The following is a 17,484-nucleotide window of genomic DNA, read 5'->3' as shown; positions in this document are numbered from 1 at the left end:
TAGGCCGCGGTCCGGGGGGTGGAGGGGGCGGCCACCGGGGTGGTCACCACCACCTGCAGCCCCATGGCGGCGGAGTCCGGAGCCGCCAGAGGCGGGGTAGTAGGAGCCAAGCAGGGAGACCCAACGGGGGCCCGAGGAGCCGGAGTCGGCTCAGACACAGGAGGCTGGTCATCCACCCCCAGGCCGGGCTGGAGGCCGCAGCAGGCAGCATGGGGGAGAGCGTCTCCATCACCGTGTCGGCGGCCCCTGCAGGAGGTCCAGGGGGAGCGGGTGCAGTACCACCTCGACCGCCCCCGGAAGCTCCTCCAAAGGTGCGACAGTCAAGGGCGTGGCCAAAACAATCGGGTCCGGAGCGGTCCCGGCGGAGAGCGAGGTGAAGCCTTCAAGGAGCGGATCATCAGGGGAGCGAGGTGATGAAGCAGGGAAGACCTGAAGGCTAGCATCTGAAGCATCGAGACCGTCGGTGGGTGATGGTGGAGCGGCCAAGGAGTGGGAGCGGGCGGTCCCAGCGCCGCCACTAGCAGCCGGAGCGGGAGGCTGGTCGTGAGGAGGACTGTCCTCGGAGTCATCGTCGTCCTCCTCCGAGCCGGAGCGGCGTCCGTGGCGGGGGTCCCGGTCGCTGCGGCGATCCCCCATGCCATCCCCATCCGGACCACCCCCCAAGAAGCTGTCGTCGGGGATGCGGGGGCGGCCAATGTGGTTGGGAGGCTCGGGGGAGATGCGGAGATCAAAACCCTGGTCGTTGAAGAACACACGGATCGTGGTGCGGAGCTCGGATGAGTCAAGGGATTTGACCTTGACCCGGACCTCCTCCTCCTTGCGGAGAGACAACTCGCCCACCACCACCTTGTCGAGGATGCGGGACATGTTTTGAATGACCCGCTCTGAGTGGGCGATGTCGGGGAGGCCACCGATGAGGATCCAAGCCGTGTCCAAGACAGCCACCGCCAGGGGGTCCCCCACCGGCACGGAGATGTCCACCACTAGCTTGTAGAGGGCTAGGGTGATGTCGCCGCTGCGGGTGCCATAGCCATGGCTGACAGTGTCGGGGAACATGACCGAGAAATGGCCTCCAGGCAACATGGTGACCTGCCAATCCCAGGAGCAGTGGTGGAGGTGGTTGAGCTCGGCCTCTATCATATCAGGCGAGGTGACCCCATCCTTGACGGTGACTGAGGGAGTCCTGGATTAGGGGGTGTCCGGATGGCCGGACTATACCTTCGACCGGACTCCTGGAATATGAAGATACAAGATTGAAGACTTCGTCCCGTGTCCAGAAGGGACTTTCCTTGGCGTGGAAGGCAAGCTTGGCGATACGGATATGTAGATCTCCTACCATTGTAACCGACTCTGTGTAACCCTAGCCCTCTCCGGTGTCTATATAAACCGGAGAGTTTTAGTCCGTAGGACGAACAACAATCATACCATAGGCTAGCTTCTAGGGTTTAGCCTCTCTGATCTCGTGGTAGATCTACTCTTGTACTACCCATATCATCAATATTAATCAAGCAGGACGTAGGGTTTTACCTCCATCAAGAGGGCCCGAACCTGGGTAAAACATCGTGTCCCCTGCCTCCTGTTACCATCCTACCTAGACGCACAGTTCGGGACCCCCTACTCGAGATCCGCCGGTTTTGACACTGACATTGGTGCTTTCATTCAGAGTTCCTTTGTGTCGTCACTTTTAGGCCCGATGGCTTCTCCGATCATCAACATCGATGCGATCCAGGGTGAGACTTTTCTCCCCGGACAGATCTTCATATTCGGCGGCTTTGCACTGCGGGCCAATTCGCTTGGTCATCTGGAGCAGATCGAAAGCTACGCCCCTGGCCATCAGGTCAGATTTGGAAGTTTGAACTACACGGCCGACATCCGTGGAGACTTGATCTTCGACGGATTCGAGCCACAGCCGAGCGCGCCGCACTGTCACGATGGGCATGATTTAGCTCTGCTGCCGAACAGTGCCCTGGAGGCCGCACCCGTGTCCGCTCCGACCCCTAGCTTGGAGCCGATCACACCAACCGAGGATGGGTGGTTAGGCACCGCCTCAGGGGCTACAATCTCTACGGCGATCAAGCCGAACACCAGCCCTATTCTCTGTGAAGCCCGTGACTCCAAGGAGCCGGACTCCTCTCCGGACTCCGAGCCCTCTGCGCCCCGACCGATCGAACCCGATTGGGCGCCGATCATGGAGTTCACCACCGCGGACATCTTTCGGCACTCGCCCTTCGGCGATATTCTGAATTCACTAAAGTCTCTCTCTTTGTCAGGAGAGCCCTGGCCGGACTATGGTCGACAAGGTTGGGAGGCGGATGATGAAGAAATTCAAAGCCCACCCACCACCCACTTCGTAGCCACTGTCGATGATTTAACCGACATGCTCGACTTCGACTCCGAAGACATCGACGGTATGGATGCTGATGCAGGAGACGATCAAGAACCAGCGCGGCACTGGAAAGCCACCTCGTCGTATGATATATACATGGTGGACACCCCAAAAGAAGGCAATGGCGATGGAACAGCAGAGGATGACCCCTCCAAGAAGCAGCCTAAGCGCCAGCGTCAGCGGCGCCGCTCTAAATCCCGCCAAAACAAAAACAGTGACTCCGGCATGGGGGATAATAACACCCCGGACTGTGTCAAAGACAACCACCTCCGGCAAGATTCAGCACGGGAGGATAGAGAAGCCAGCCCTCATGAGAGAGCGGCAGACAGAGAGGTCGAGGACGATAATTATATGCCTCCCTTCGAAGATGAGGCAAGCCTCGACGACGACAAATTTGTCATGCCGGAGGATCCCGTCGAACAAGAGCATTTCAAACGCAGGCTTATGGCCATGGCGAGCAGCCTCAAGAAAAAATAGCAACAGCTTAGAGCTGATCAAGATTTGCAACCGATAGATGGACTGAAGTCCTTGCGGCCGAAGAGTATGAACTTGAACGCCCCTCCAAGAGCTACCCAAAGCGCAGGTTGCTACCCCAATTAGAGGAGGAAGCACCTAAACCTACATCACCAGTGCATGATGCAGTCGACCGGCCACCCCGTGGCTGCGACAGAGAGGCCTCTCGGCCCTCCACTCAAGCCGCACCCCGGCGCCGCTCAAAAACTACCAAGGCATGGGAAAATGCGCCAGACCTGCGAGATATATTGGAGGATAAGGCAAGGCAAACAAGATCAATCTACAAATCACGTGGGCGCCCCACGGCACGAGACGGTACTCGTCACACCGGATACAGTAAATTCGGCCGGGCCGAACACAGTAGACAAAGCTCGTTTGAGCTGCGTCGTGATGTATCCCAATACAGAGGCGCCGCACACCCACTATGCTTCACAGATGAATTAATGGATCATCAAATCCCCGAGGGTTTCAAACCCGTGAACATCGAATCATACGATGGCACAACAGATCATGCGGTATGGATCGAGGACTATCTCCTTCATATCCACATGGCCCGCGGTGATGACCTACACGCCATCAAATACCTCCCACTCAAGCTTAAAGGACCAGCTTGGCATTGGCTCAACAGCTTGCCAGCAGAATCAATTGGTTGTTGGGAGGACCTAGAAGCCGCATTCCTCGACAATTTCCAGGGCACTTATGTGCGACCACCAGACGCCGATGACCTAAGCACATAATTCAGCAGCCATAGGGATCGGCCAGAAAATTCTGGACACGGTTCCTAACCAAGAAAAATCAAATCGTCGATTGTCCGAATGCAGAGGCCCAGCAGCCTTCAAGCATAACATCCGTGACGAGTGGCTTGCACGGCACCTAGGACAGGAAAAGCCGAAATCTATGGCAGCCCTCACGACACTTATGACCCGCTTTTGCGCGGGAGAAGACAGCTGGCTAGCTCGTAGCAATAACATGACCAAGAGCCCTGGTAATTCGGATACCAAGGACAGCAGTGGTAGGTCGCGTCGCAACAAGCAAAAGCGCCGCATTAATGGCGACAATACTGAGGATACGACAGTTAATGCGGGATTCAAAGGCTCTAAACCCGGTCAGCGGAAAAAGCCATTCAAAAGAAACACTCCGGGCCCGTTCAGTTTGGACCAAATACTCGACCGCTCATGCCAGATACATGGCACCCCTGAAAAACCAGCCAATCACACCAACAGGGATTGTTGGGTGTTCAAGCAGGCAAGCAAGTTAAATGTCGAAAGCAGAGACAAGGGGCTGCATAGCAATGACGAGGAGGAGCCCCGGCCGCTGAACAACAGTGGACAGAAAGGTTTTCCCCCACAAGTGCGGACGGTGAACATGATATACGCAACCCACGTCCCCAAGAGGGAGCGGAAGCGTGTGCTAAGGGACGTATACGCGATGGAGCCAGTCGCCCCAAAGTTCAACCCATGGTCTTCCTGCCCGGTCACTTTTGATCGAAGGGACCACCCCACTAGCATCTGTCATGGCGGATTCGCTGCATTGGTTCTAGACCCAATTATTGACGGATTTCACCTCACTAGAGTCCTTATGGACGGCGGCAGCAGCCTGAACCTGCTTTATCAGGATACAGTGCGGAAAATGGGCATCGATCCCTCGAGGATTAAACCCACCAGAACGACCTTTAAAGGCGTCATACCAGGTGTAGAAGCCAATTGTACAGGCTCAGTTATACTTGAAGTGGTCTTCGGATCTCCGGATAATTTCCGAAGCGAGGAGTTAATCTTCGACATAGTCTCGTTCCGCAGTGGCTATCACGCACTGCTCGGTCGAACCGCATTTGCCAAGTTCAATGCGGTACCGCACTACGCATACCTCAAGCTCAAGATGCCAGGCCCTCGAGGCGTCATCACGTTCAATGGAAACACCGAACGCTCTCTCCGAACGGAGGAGCATACGGCAGCTATCGCAACGGAAGTACAAAGCAGCCTCTCAAGGCAATTGTCCAGTCCGGCCATTAAACGTCTGGACACCGTCAAGCGCGCCCAGAGTAACCTACAACAAGACCTCCTGGCACGTTCCGAGCAAGCGTAGCAATGCGGCCCCAACCCCAGCCCTCGCGAACTTGCGAAACCAGTGTTGCGCGTACATAGCTAAGCTCTAGAGATACCATGGGCACAGGGGGAGGGGCACCATCACGGCACGCCCGAAACGCGGCTTAAACCGCACTAGGGGCTGCCGATTTCTTAATTTTCTCTTATTTTCAGGACTCCATTCTTCGGAAGGCTTGTCCGGCAATACAATTGCCGCACAAACGACACAACCAGGGAAGCAGAAAGCTACGCCGCACTACGGAACTCTAAGGTGGTCTCTATAACGAGCAGTATACCTGTTTCGCATAACATTCCGCAGCTCGCCCCTGGAAAGGACATATTTGATAGTCCCATCTTTTGTTTATCGCACTATTTGTATCGTTCTGCTTTGATTGCAGCTTTTTTAAATAAACAATGCATAGCTTCCGTCTATTATTGCATTACCTCTTTTTTACGAATATATGTTCATTAATGACATGTTGCACCCGTGCACTTTGGTATGGCCAATACGCCAGGGGCTTAAGTACCCCACAACATGGTGTGAGAAGTCCGAACACTTTCACAAGTGCGGCACCCCGAACTTATAGCATTATATGCATCGGCTTTGAATCATGTCTTGGGTCAATAGTTGGGTTTGCCCGGCTCCTATGTTTTGGTACCTTACGTTCCGTCATATCGGCTAAGGTAGCACTAGGAGAACTACTGCGATTGTGCCCCAGTTGAGCTGGGCTAAGCACCTCAGTAGAGAAAGCTAAAACTGACCGTCATGATGAGGCGAGAGCTGGTCGCTGTTCGAGAGGTTTTCGAGTCCCTAAAGACTTATGCCGCTTAGAGCGAGGAGTCGGCTTTGTCCGGCCTAGGCGTGGATAGCGCCCCGAACTCGGTCTTCCGAACACTAGGGGCTTCGCCGAAATTTAAAATTATAGAATTCTATGGCTAAGTGAGAGTGTTCAAGCACTATAGTCCGATTGCCTTGTTCGTTGTGTTGAGCGCCTCCCTCGAAGGACCCAAGAATGGGAAAAAGAGCGCTCATGTTTATCCCGAACACCCCAGCACTCATGCCATGGGGGCAGAAGCCGACGACTCGCCATCTCTCAAATTTGATAAACGGCCGCATAGAAGGTAATATTTTAAATTCAAAAAGCATTGCTTAGCGCACATGAACAAGTTTTTAGCGCACAGGACAAAACGAGCGAGTTCACTGAAAAATTACATTCATGGAACATTCATCCGCCACAAGGCGGGCACCCTTCAGAACGCCCTCATAATAATCTCGGGCTTGTGATGCTCCTTGCCCGGCGGTGGCCCATCCTTCACAAGCTTCTCAGCATCCAGCTTGCCCCAGTGCACCTTCGCACGGGCAAGCGCCCTACGGGCACCCTCGATGCATACGGAGTGCTTGATGACTTCGAGCCTTGGACAGGCCTCCACCAGCCGCCTCACCAGCCCGAAGTAGCTCCCAGGCATGGCCTCTCCAGGCCACAGCCGGACTATGAGGCCCTTCATGGCCTGTTCGGCCACCTTATGGAGCTCGACCAGCTGTTTTAGCTGGTCTCTTAAGGGCACCGAGTGTTCGGCCTCAGCATACTGAGACCAGAACACCTTCTCCATCGAGCTTCCCTCCTCGACGCGGTAGAAGGCGGCGGCATCCGACACGCTACGGGGCAAGTCTGCGAATGCTCCTGGAGAGCTCCGGATTTGGGTAAGTGACAAGTAATTCACTTTTACGTGCTTGCTTTGCATAAAGAATGCCTTACCCGCCGCTATCTTTTTTATTGCCTCAACCTCCTGGAGGGCCTTCTGGGCTTCGGCCTTGGCAGACTTGGCATCTTCAATGGCCATCGTGAGCTCAGACTCTCGCGTCTTCGAGTCAAGCTCCAAACTCTCATGTTTTTTCATGAGAGCCTGGAGCTCTTGCCGCACCTCGCCAACCTGCGTCTCATGCTTCTCCCGCTCGGTGCGCTCCGTGGCCGCCCTCTTTTCGGCCTTGGACAGTGCTTGCTTAAGGGTCGCCACCTCAGTTGTGGCCCCTACAATAGCCGTGTTAATCTTGTCACTTTTCACAATTGCACCTTTCACATATTTCAATAAGGTATTTCTTACCTTCCTTCTCCTCGAGCTGCTGCTTGGCTAGGCCGAGCTCTTGCTCGGACCGCTCGAGGTTCTGCTTCAGCGTATCCACCTCCGTAGTCAGTGCGGCGGAGGCCAGCAGCGAAGCCTGCATACGCATATTGACTTGATTATGTTAGACTCCTGCGATTATTAGACCCTCTATTCGGCTTTCCTTTCCGAACGCCGAACAGAGCATCAGGGGCTACTGTCTATGCGGTAATATTTTTACATATTCTTTACTTACCTCAAAGCCTGTTAGAAGGCTGGCACAGGCTTCAGTCAGTCCGCTCTTGGCGGACCGAACCTTCTGGATCACCACACTCATAACAATGCGGTGCTCCTGGTCGATGGAGGCGCCGTTAAGCGTCTCCAGCAAATTGTCCGGTGCCTCCGGTTGGACGGAGGTCACCGGCTCGGTAGGCTTGCTCCTCTTAGAAGGAGGCCGCCTACCGGAGTCCGGAACTGTTGAAGGTTCCGGCGCGGTGTCCGGCTCAAGGCCGGACTTGGAGCCCTTGGGGGTTCTATCCCCTTTACGCCTGGAGTCCGGGAGGTTGCCTTGCGGCGCCTCCAGGACCACCTCCTCCTGGCTTGGAACCTGTTGGGACGCCACCTCAGCGCCATCCGTAGGGTGGGGGGAGGAAGCCGTCGGAAGCGAATTCACATCTGACGAGTCCAGGGAGCCGCTCGACGACTCGTCAAGCCCGGCCTTGGGCGGACTGCACAATCATGTTCGACGTAAGGAAAAGTTGTGCAATGGGGGAATACTATGAATCACTCTGGTATCCGGATACTTATGATTTCACCAGGGGCTTGGCCCTGTGTGGCCACTCCTCTTCGCCGTCGTCGGCGTTGGTGGAGTAGTCCGGAGGAGGGGTCTTCCCCCTCTTGGACCCTTCGGCCTCCCCGGTTGGGGCGACCTTCCTTTTCTTCCCTCCCCCCGCTGGGGGGGAGAGGTCTCTTCTTCCTCCTCCTCGTCTTCATGGGAGGAGCGCGCCTTGGAGTCGTCGGATGGTGAATCCGACACCTCCTGGCGTCGGGCACTCTTTCGAGTCCCCGTGGCCTTCTTCTTGGCCTTCTTCTCCGGCACCACGTAAGGTGCCGGAACCAGCAGCTTCGCCAAGCGAGCGTCCGCTGGGCCTTCGGGCAAAGGAGCCAGACAGTTGATCTGTCCGGACGTCTCCTGCCAATCCTGCCAAAGGTAAGGGAACTTAGATCCCGCATGGAGTCAAACTATGAAAAACTAATACCCCTGTAAAAGGTGAAAACAGCTTACCGCACGAGCGTGACACTGCGTGCTGAATCCGCGATCCTCGGTAGCGGATGCGGGGGCCTCGGCGCCCTTGAAAAGCACCTTCCAGGCATCTTCGTATGTCGTGTCGAAGAGCCTGCTCAGAGTTCGATGCCGCACCGGGTCGAACTCCCACAGGTTGAAAGCCCATTGTTGACACGGGAGGATCCGACGAATGAGCATAACCTGGACTACGTTGACAAGTTTGAGATTCCTGTCCACCAGGGTTTGGACGCATGTTTGGAGTCCGTTCAGCTCTCCTTTTTTACCCCATGACAGGCCCATCTCTTTCCAGGAGGCGAGCCGCGTAGGGGGTCCGGATCGGAACTCGGGTGCTGCGACCCATTCAGGGTCGCGCGGCTCGGTGATGCAAAACCACCCGACTGCCACCCCTTTAGGGACTCCACGAAGGATCCCTCGAACCATAGGACGTTGGGAATCTTGCCCACCATGCGCCTCCGCACTCCGCTTGGGTGCCGTGCACCACCTTCGGCTTGACATTGAAAGTCTTGAGCCATAGGCCGAAATGGGGGCGGATGCGGAAGAAAGCCTCGCACACGACGATAAACGCCGAGATGTTGAGGACAAAATTCGGGGCCAGATCGTGGAAATCCAGGCCATAGTAGAACATGAGCCCCCGGACAAATGGGTGGAGAGGGAAGCCCAGTCCGCGGAGGAAATGGGGGAGGAACACCACCCTCTCATGGGGCCTAGGGGTGGGGATGAGTTGCCCCTCTTCGGGAAGCCGGTGCGCAATGTCGTTAGACAAGTATCCGGCCTTCCTCAGTCTTTTGATGTGTCCCTCCGTGACGGAGGAGACCATCCACTTGCCTCCCGCTCCGGACATGGCTGGAGAAGGTTGAGGTGGGGTGTGCGGACTTGGGCGCTGGAGCTCGAGTGCGCGGAAATGGATAGGCAAAGGAGGAAGAAGGCGTGGATGAAAAGGTGGACCCTTATCCCCTTATATGGTCGGACGCGACCATGCGCCCCCACCAGCCTGGTAAAACTCGCTTGTCTCCCAAGCGCCGTAGTCAATGGCGTGGTTGGGTTACCCACACCCGCATTGATGAGAATCCCAAAATAAGGGGACACGATCTCTGCTTTAACAAGACGTGCCAAGGAAACCGCCTCGCTAAACGCGCTGAGGTAGAACAATAAAACGATTCGAATAAAGACTTGGCCGTGGTGTGATGTCACACCACGGAATACGTCAGCAGATTAGATTTGTGTAAATATTATTCTCTCTATGGCAATATGTGGAAACTTATTTTGCAGAGCCGGACACTAACTTTGTGTTCAAAATCTTCTATGAAGTACTTGGAGGAGGAACCCGCCTTGCAGTGCCGAAGACAATCTGCACGCCGGACTCATCGTCATTGAAGCCTGGTTCAGGGGCTACTGAGGGAGTCCTGGATTAGGGGGTGTCCGGATGGCCGGACTATACCTTCGACCGGACTCCTGAAATATGAAGATACAAGATTGAAGACTTCGTCCCGTGTCCTGAAGGGACTTTCCTTGGCGTGGAAGGCAAGCTTGGCGATACGGATATGTAGATCTCCTACCATTGTAACCGACTCTGTGTAACCCTAGCCCTCTCTGGTGTCTATATAAACCGGAGAGTTTTAGTCCGTAGGACGAACAACAATCATACCATAGGCTAGCTTCTAGGGTTTAGCCTCTCTGATCTCGTGGTAGATCTACTCTTGTACTACCCATATCATCAATATTAATCAAGCAGGACGTAGGGTTTTACCTCCATCAAGAGGGCCCGAACCTGGGTAAAACATCGTGTCCCCTGCCTCTTGTTACCATCCGACCTAGATGCACAGTTCGGGACCCCCTACCCGAGATCCGCCGGTTTTGACACCGACAGTGACAATCGCCAGGAGTGATGGTGAGGGAGAGGGGATGTCAGGCACCTCGATGTGGAAGAAGCCAAGGCCCTCAATCCCATGCCCGTACATCATCAACTCCTCCGCCATCGGACGGTCGGGGCAAAGGATCGTCGGGTGATCCAGATCCGAGCAGAGGTAGCAGCACTAGGGGCGCGTACATGCCACCTGGGAGTGACCGGAGAGGCCATAGTTGAAGCACTTGACGAGGTCGGAGATGCGGTCATCGGGGAGTAGCGCGGTCGTGGTAGATGCCGCCGGGTCACGAGAGGATCCAATGGCCGGGGGCGCGCCATTGGCACGCCCCAAGCCTCGCTTCTTCTTACGCTTGCCGCCCGGCCGGCCCCGGCCAGCACCATTGCCAGCCAGTGGGAAGCACGGTTCCCCCCATGGTGGCTGATATCGGCGCGCCTGGTCAGTGGAGGTTGGGGGGCGTGCGGGGTAGAGGGCTGGAGGCGGACGGGAGATCGGGGAGGCCACGGCGAGCCGGGGAGCGGCTGGCGTCCCGCCTGCGCACCGGAGAGGGAGGCTGACGGTGCTGGCCGCGCCAACCAGCGGGCGGAGGGGGCGAGCGGGACCGGCCATGGTGGTCAGACCGACCGGGAGAGCGGCGAGAGGGGGACCGGTGAGCGTCGCGGGGGGGAGACCGACGATCTCCGCGGCCGGATAGATGCCGGCGGAGGTCGGCCTCGTGCCGGAGCGCGTCGGGGGAGGGCGGGAGGCGTCACGACGGTCCTCCGTGCGGGAGTCGTCGGGTCGGCGTTCGTCGGCGCGTCGCTTGGGGCGAGGCCCCGCGTCGTTCCAGTCCCTGGGCAATGCCGGCAGGGGGCGGCGACGGGGGAAGGTGGCGAGCGGCGCTGGCGGCGGGGAGGAATCGGGCGAGGGTTAGGGTTGGGACGGGCAGGGACGAACTGGGAGGTCGGGGGAAACCAGCCGGACGGCCATGCAGGCCGTCCCGAACTCGGACCGCGCCAAAGTGGGCCGACCCGTAGGCGGCACCACCCCAGTAGACGGGCCAGCACCCGGCCGAGAGTCCACGAGGCTCACAGCTACGCGGTCCAGCCTGTGATGCGGAGCGGCATCATCTAGGGTTTCCTCCGATGCTGCGACCACCACCGCGGCCGGCGCCGGCGCCGGCGTAGAAGCAACGGCGAGCCATGGGCGGCGCAGGGGACGGCTGGGGGAGAACCGGAGTGAGGAGGAATCAAACACAACAATGAAAGGGCGGAATGGTGATTTGCGGACGATCACCGGAGGGGCAGCCGGCGGCGAGGGAACGACGAGCACGACGGCGGGCGCGGTGGGGCACTAGGAGCAACGGGCCCGGCCCAGGTCGGACCGCCCCGCGACACCCCACGCCGAAGCGCGGCGGCGGCGAGCGGTCCTGGACCCAGGGGCGTCCCTTTTGTGCGTCGTCGGCAGGAGGGGGAGGGCGGGGCGCCGGCGAGCCGATGGGAGAAAGGACACCCGCGCCGAGGCGAGGCCACCATCACCGGACGAGACGCCGCTCTACGAGCTGAAGGGTCTCGCCGGACGATGGGGCGGCCAGCAGCGGCGTCATCATCCTCCGCAACATCGGCCCAACGCAGCGGCGACACCGCCGCGGCAGGGGCGGAGATGAGCGGGGAGCGGGGGACGCGAGACCCCGGCCAACAGCTCAGGGGCGACGGGGGACAGGGTCGCACCGCCGGCGAGAGGGGTGGAGCCAGCCAGAGGTGCAGGCGGCCGGGCCATGGCCGCGGGCGGCACGTCACCATCGGAGTCGCGGGAGCAGTCCATGGTAGCCATCACGATCTGGTAGATGATGCACATCGATAGGTTTTCTATCCTCAACAGTATGTCTATTCTGCCTGTAGTCTTATAACTTAATACCAATCTATTAATTCATACAACGTATCATGCAGGCAACACTGGCATTACATTAGTGATAGCAGACCTTGCGACCGTTCATATAAGACCTACTGTATCCTGTGCCAGTGAAAATTCCTCCATGGATGAACTCAATGGTGTAAAAATCACTGCCTTCTTCCAAAAGAAAAACACCAATTTTAGCATCCGACAAAGAGCTCTAAGAATTTGCGTAAACTGTAACTAAACCTGTGCCTAAAGTACCTAAATTGTATAACATATCCGACCAAAATGATCGACATGGTCATAATACATGTACTTACGAAGCAAATGCGAGAGATTATGGAGGGTGGTTGAATCTTACCGTACGTGGGCACAGGGCCGCCACTGTGTCGTTCAATATGTGACATCGGCGCCATTCACAACGGCATATGATGATGTAGTCGCCGGCTCGCAAAATCCCCCAGGAACAACCGCTTATCGTATCCGCGATCACGTCGATCACCACCCACCGCCGCCAACCATGGTCGTCTTCATCGAGGAATGACATAGAGCGACGAAAGGGTGAAGGCTCGAACTCGTAACATCACACAATCAGCGGGGCAGTTGCAGAATAACGCAACGATGTGATCCAGCTGGACCCACCCACGAGATGACGTGGCACCCGTCTCTACGCCCAGCGTATGCTGAAACGTACGCATGACCATACGTGTACCATAATGGCAAGTATGAGGACCGTTTTGGAGCGACCCACAAGTCGCGGGACTGTTTTGGAGCAGGCCGACGAGTTCTAGGACCGTGCGTGTAATTTACTCCTCAAGAACTCAAGCATACAACTAAAGAGGCAGTAGTTCCTGGATATTGTTTATATCTAGTGGCCAAAAACTTTCTTTCGTGACTACCATCACCCCACCTGACCCCCTTGATCACATATGTAGATGTGTCCATATTCAACCTAACAATCCCAACAGTTGGAGGTCTCCACACAGCCCATCATGGTAAAGGACCATTCTCCTTTGCTAGAATATCAAGAGATCTGGTCATCTCCTTAACGAGCCCCATTGAGCGAATGAGTTGGTACCAGACCTCTCTGTGCACATATTTATTTCTGCTATTCCATACTGCCCACATCGTCGAAACCACAATTGTTGTACTCTCTTTAGACATATATTGAGAATCCAAAATATGTCTAGTCCAAGTTCCTGGAATCAGATTAGGTTATCTAATTCCAAAAAACCTCTCTCCCTCGTCCCAATATGTCTTGGCATGGACGTAGTGCACCAATGCATGCTGCATAACAGGCAAGTAGCATCTTCATTCGCATGTCTCTGGTGTAATTTTGAATTAGCAAGTAGGAAACCTTTTGACAACCGCCACCAGAATACTCGTATCTTGGGTTGCACCCTGAGCTTCCACAAAGATCTCTAAACTCCCCTCTCCACCCGAAGAACTCCCAGGAACATCATGAGAACTGCATTGTCGCTCCTTCACCTTTCTGTATGCTAAACGAACAGTTAGAGGCAGCACAAACGGCTACCCTAAAAAAATTTCGGACTTCAAAAAAATTCCGAAAATTAAAAAATGAGAATTTTGAAATAAATTTTTTGTGGATTCAGTAAATGTTTGTGATTTTTAAAAAATGTTCACATATACAAAAAATATTCACAATTTTGTAAACAAATGTTTCATAAATCAAAAAATGTTCATGATTTTTTTAAGTTTTTGTATTAATTTTTTTAATGAAATTGAACAAATTTCGCCAATTCAAAAAATATACATGAATTGAAAAATGTCAAAAAAAATCAAAGACCGTTCGTGACTTACAAAATAGTTTGTTGATTCAAAAAATGGTCATGCATTTTAAAAAATGTTTGCTAAATCAAAAAAATATTCCTGAATATCAAAAATTGTTCCACAAAACAATTTAAAAAAAAGTTTGTCGATTTTAGAAATGTTCGCCTGTTTAAGAAAAATATTTTAAAAAATGTTTACAGTCTTAAAGAAATGTTGGAAAATAGTATAAAATGTTCACGATTTTAGAAAATGTATAAAAATCTGTAAAAACGTTCATGAATTTGAGAAATGTTCATGATTTCAGGTATGTTCACGAGTTTAAAAAAGTGTTCATGATTTTTTAAAAATTGTTCACGATTTCACGAAAATGAGAGTGATAGTGTATCTTAGTGATGCAGCAAAATGTGGTCACACCCATTGGAGATTTTTTTTTTCTCCCCTTGCAACACACAGGCCGTTTTGCTACTAAGTTCCATGTAATAAAACCCTAAAAACCGCTCAAAAAAACCCCACCAATGCCTCTTATAAGTGATAAAAAACGTTTCACACAAGGGAATCCCTGATTGGGCCGGCAGGCAGTAGGAATCTTCTATACTGCACTCTACATGCTGGGAGAAGACACAATGCACCTGTTTGGGCCGCCCATGTCCAGGCGGCCTGTTTTTTAAGTTTCTTTTTTTCTACTTTAAAAAGTTTCGAAAAATAAGAAAATGAGAATTTTGAAACAAAATATTTAATAATTCATAAATGTTTGTCGATTCAGAAAATTTTCGTGATTTTTTAAAAAAAGTTCACATATTCAAAAAGTATTCGGAATTTTGAAAACAAATGTTAGGGAAATCAAAAAATATTCATGATTTTCTTTTAAATAACATGTATAAAAAAGTTAATGAAATTAAACAAAATTTTGCCAATCCAAAAAATGTTCATGAATTGAAAATATCCTAAAAATTTTATTTGTGACTTAGAAAATAGTTTATTGATTCATAAAGTGTGCTCTGATTCAAAAAATGATCATGCATTTCATAAAATTGTCCCATCAATTTTAAAAAGAATGATCGTCGATTCGAGAAATATTTGCCTATTCAAGAAAAATATTTTAGAAAATGTTTGGAACTTTAAAAAATGTTTACAAATAGTATATAATGTCATGAATTCAATTTTGTTCAATGATTTTAGAAATGTTCGAGAACCTGTAAAAACGTTCATGAATTTAAATAATGTTCACGATTTCAGATATGTTCACAAGTTTATAAAATGTTCATGATTTTTAAAAATTGTTCATGATTTCACGAAAATGAGGGTGATAGTTTATCTTGGTGATGCAGCAAAATATGGTCATGACAATTGGAGATTATGATTTTTTTTCTACCGTTGCAACCCTACGGGCCGTTTTGCTTGTAAGTTCTACATAAAAAAAACCTAAAACCCGCTAAAAAAACCTAAAAATGGTTTAAAAAAAAGAAGAGGAAGTGGGAAGGCCACGATGGCGCCGCCGCGCGGCTGCCAAACATTCGTGCCATCAATGACCTCTATCTCACCTTCGACCTCCCTTCGTTCTACAGCACGCCTGTTATCATCGGTGCTGTAGCTAGCTTACTTAGTGTTGCTTGTTTCAGGGGCTCTGTCAGAACTGCTCACAGGGTGTGCACCATGGGCAACAATGGTTTCTGGATTTTGACGGTGGAGAATTGGTTCCGGTGCGGCTGTCCGGACACCACCGCGCCCACCGCGCCGTTGAGCAGCTGAATCCGGAGAGGCGACGGGGATAGAGCAGAGTCCTGTGTCCCTTGCAGCCACAGTTTGGAGCATGGCGATGCCTCAAAGCCTCTCACGGTCTCACGTCTGGTACTTGTACTTCCACCTTTGCCTAAAATCGCCGCGTCTGTTGATTTATTAGTAGTAGAGCACTTGAAAAAGGTCTTCACATGCTGTTTTCTAATGGTCTGATTTCTTAACTGGGATCTGGGTAGAGGCCCTTTTGCTCTGGAAAAATGAGTACTCTGGAGATAATGAATTAATGATGCGTTGATGCTAAAGGGCCTGAAGGGATCGTGTGAAGAGCACCTGCTGAGACTCTTCTGAAGGGTATTTACCTCTCCCTTTCAATGCCTTACCGAGCCTTGCTCAGGTGATCCCTCGTCACTGTTTGAGTTTTTTATTTGCTTGACAAAATTTAATGAGACGTTTTGGACAGCTGACATTGAATTGTTTTGGACATTGTCTGAATTGTCTAAACGTGTTATAAAAGTGAACAGATGGAGTAGTATTTTTTAAAAAACAAATTAAGGTAAGAATGTTTCTCTTCCACTGCTCGGACAGTTCGGTGTGTATTTTTAGTGACAGATATCAAATCTGGTATCAATGAATTGAAGACTCTACTCAAAAGTTTTGAGAGAAGAATTTGACACAACGTCAAACAAAGTTAAAAAAAACTTTCCAACTGAGTGGGAAAATAAATCCCTCACCTTACAAACTCTCGAGTGCGAGTAAATATGTGGAGAGAAGGTTTTAGTTTGTACTAAAAAAGTTGTAGACCATTCTTTTTGAGATTTCTACACTGACTTGAATTATTTTCATGGGATAACTTTATTTGTTCTCTCCCCTTGACTTTATCAATACTTTATTCATGTCTTGTGATTTCTGTACTCGTGCTGACATAGTTACAACTCTGGAAGCTTATTTTGAGGAGATATAAAGGATAGTTGTGATTTCTTTGATGTGGAACAAGACATCGCCGAATCAGGCAACGAATATCAGAGAGCGGCATTGGGAATAATATTCTCTTCATGTTATTGACCCATATGAAATAGAAAATGCTTCTAATTACTACTAACTAAATAAACGTTCACGTCAACTATGGCAACATCCATGTACTCTTCCAGTCTCCCTGTTTTCCTTGACAGCTCCATTGGTGCTTGAAGCATTTCGTTTGAGATAGTGGCCAAGAAAACATGTTCCAAATTATGTCGACTGTGTACAACCAATGTAAGGTACCACTGCTTACTGAAGTCACAAATGATAAAACAAAATTGAGATTTAATAAACATTTCTTTACTTCTATATTATGTTTTTGTATGTCTTATAAATCCTCTCATTTTTTTTTGCAGGTTTATAAATCCTCTCATACATAGTCACACATACTAACGGGTGCAGCAACGTGCATTTTCATGATCTAGTATTGTCTTATTACTCCTTCCATCCCCAAATACATGTCATATAAACTGAGTCAAAAAGTCAATGCTTTCAAAGTTTGACCAAGCGCATATATACAAAAATATAAAGATAAACAATACCAAATCAATATCAATATATCTATCAGTAGATATATATACATAATGTATTTATTCAATATTATAATTGTTAACCATTTCATCTATATTTGGTCAAACATATAAAGTATTGACTTTATTACTTAGTTTATACGTCATGCATTTGGGAACGGCGGTAGTAACTACTTTGGCTGGTCTTGTAGGAGAACAACCATGTAGGACTTGCTGGTATATGGGAAGAACTTTGATTGTGGGATGTTCTAGTGCATTAGCGGAGCTACATGCAGCTGCTTGAGGG

This window comes from Triticum dicoccoides, chromosome 4A (genome assembly GCF_002162155.2).
Source record: "Triticum dicoccoides isolate Atlit2015 ecotype Zavitan chromosome 4A, WEW_v2.0, whole genome shotgun sequence".
Lineage (NCBI taxonomy): Eukaryota > Viridiplantae > Streptophyta > Magnoliopsida > Poales > Poaceae > Triticum > Triticum dicoccoides.
The sequence above is the reverse complement of the archived record's forward strand: the minus strand, read 5'-3'. Positions refer to the sequence as shown.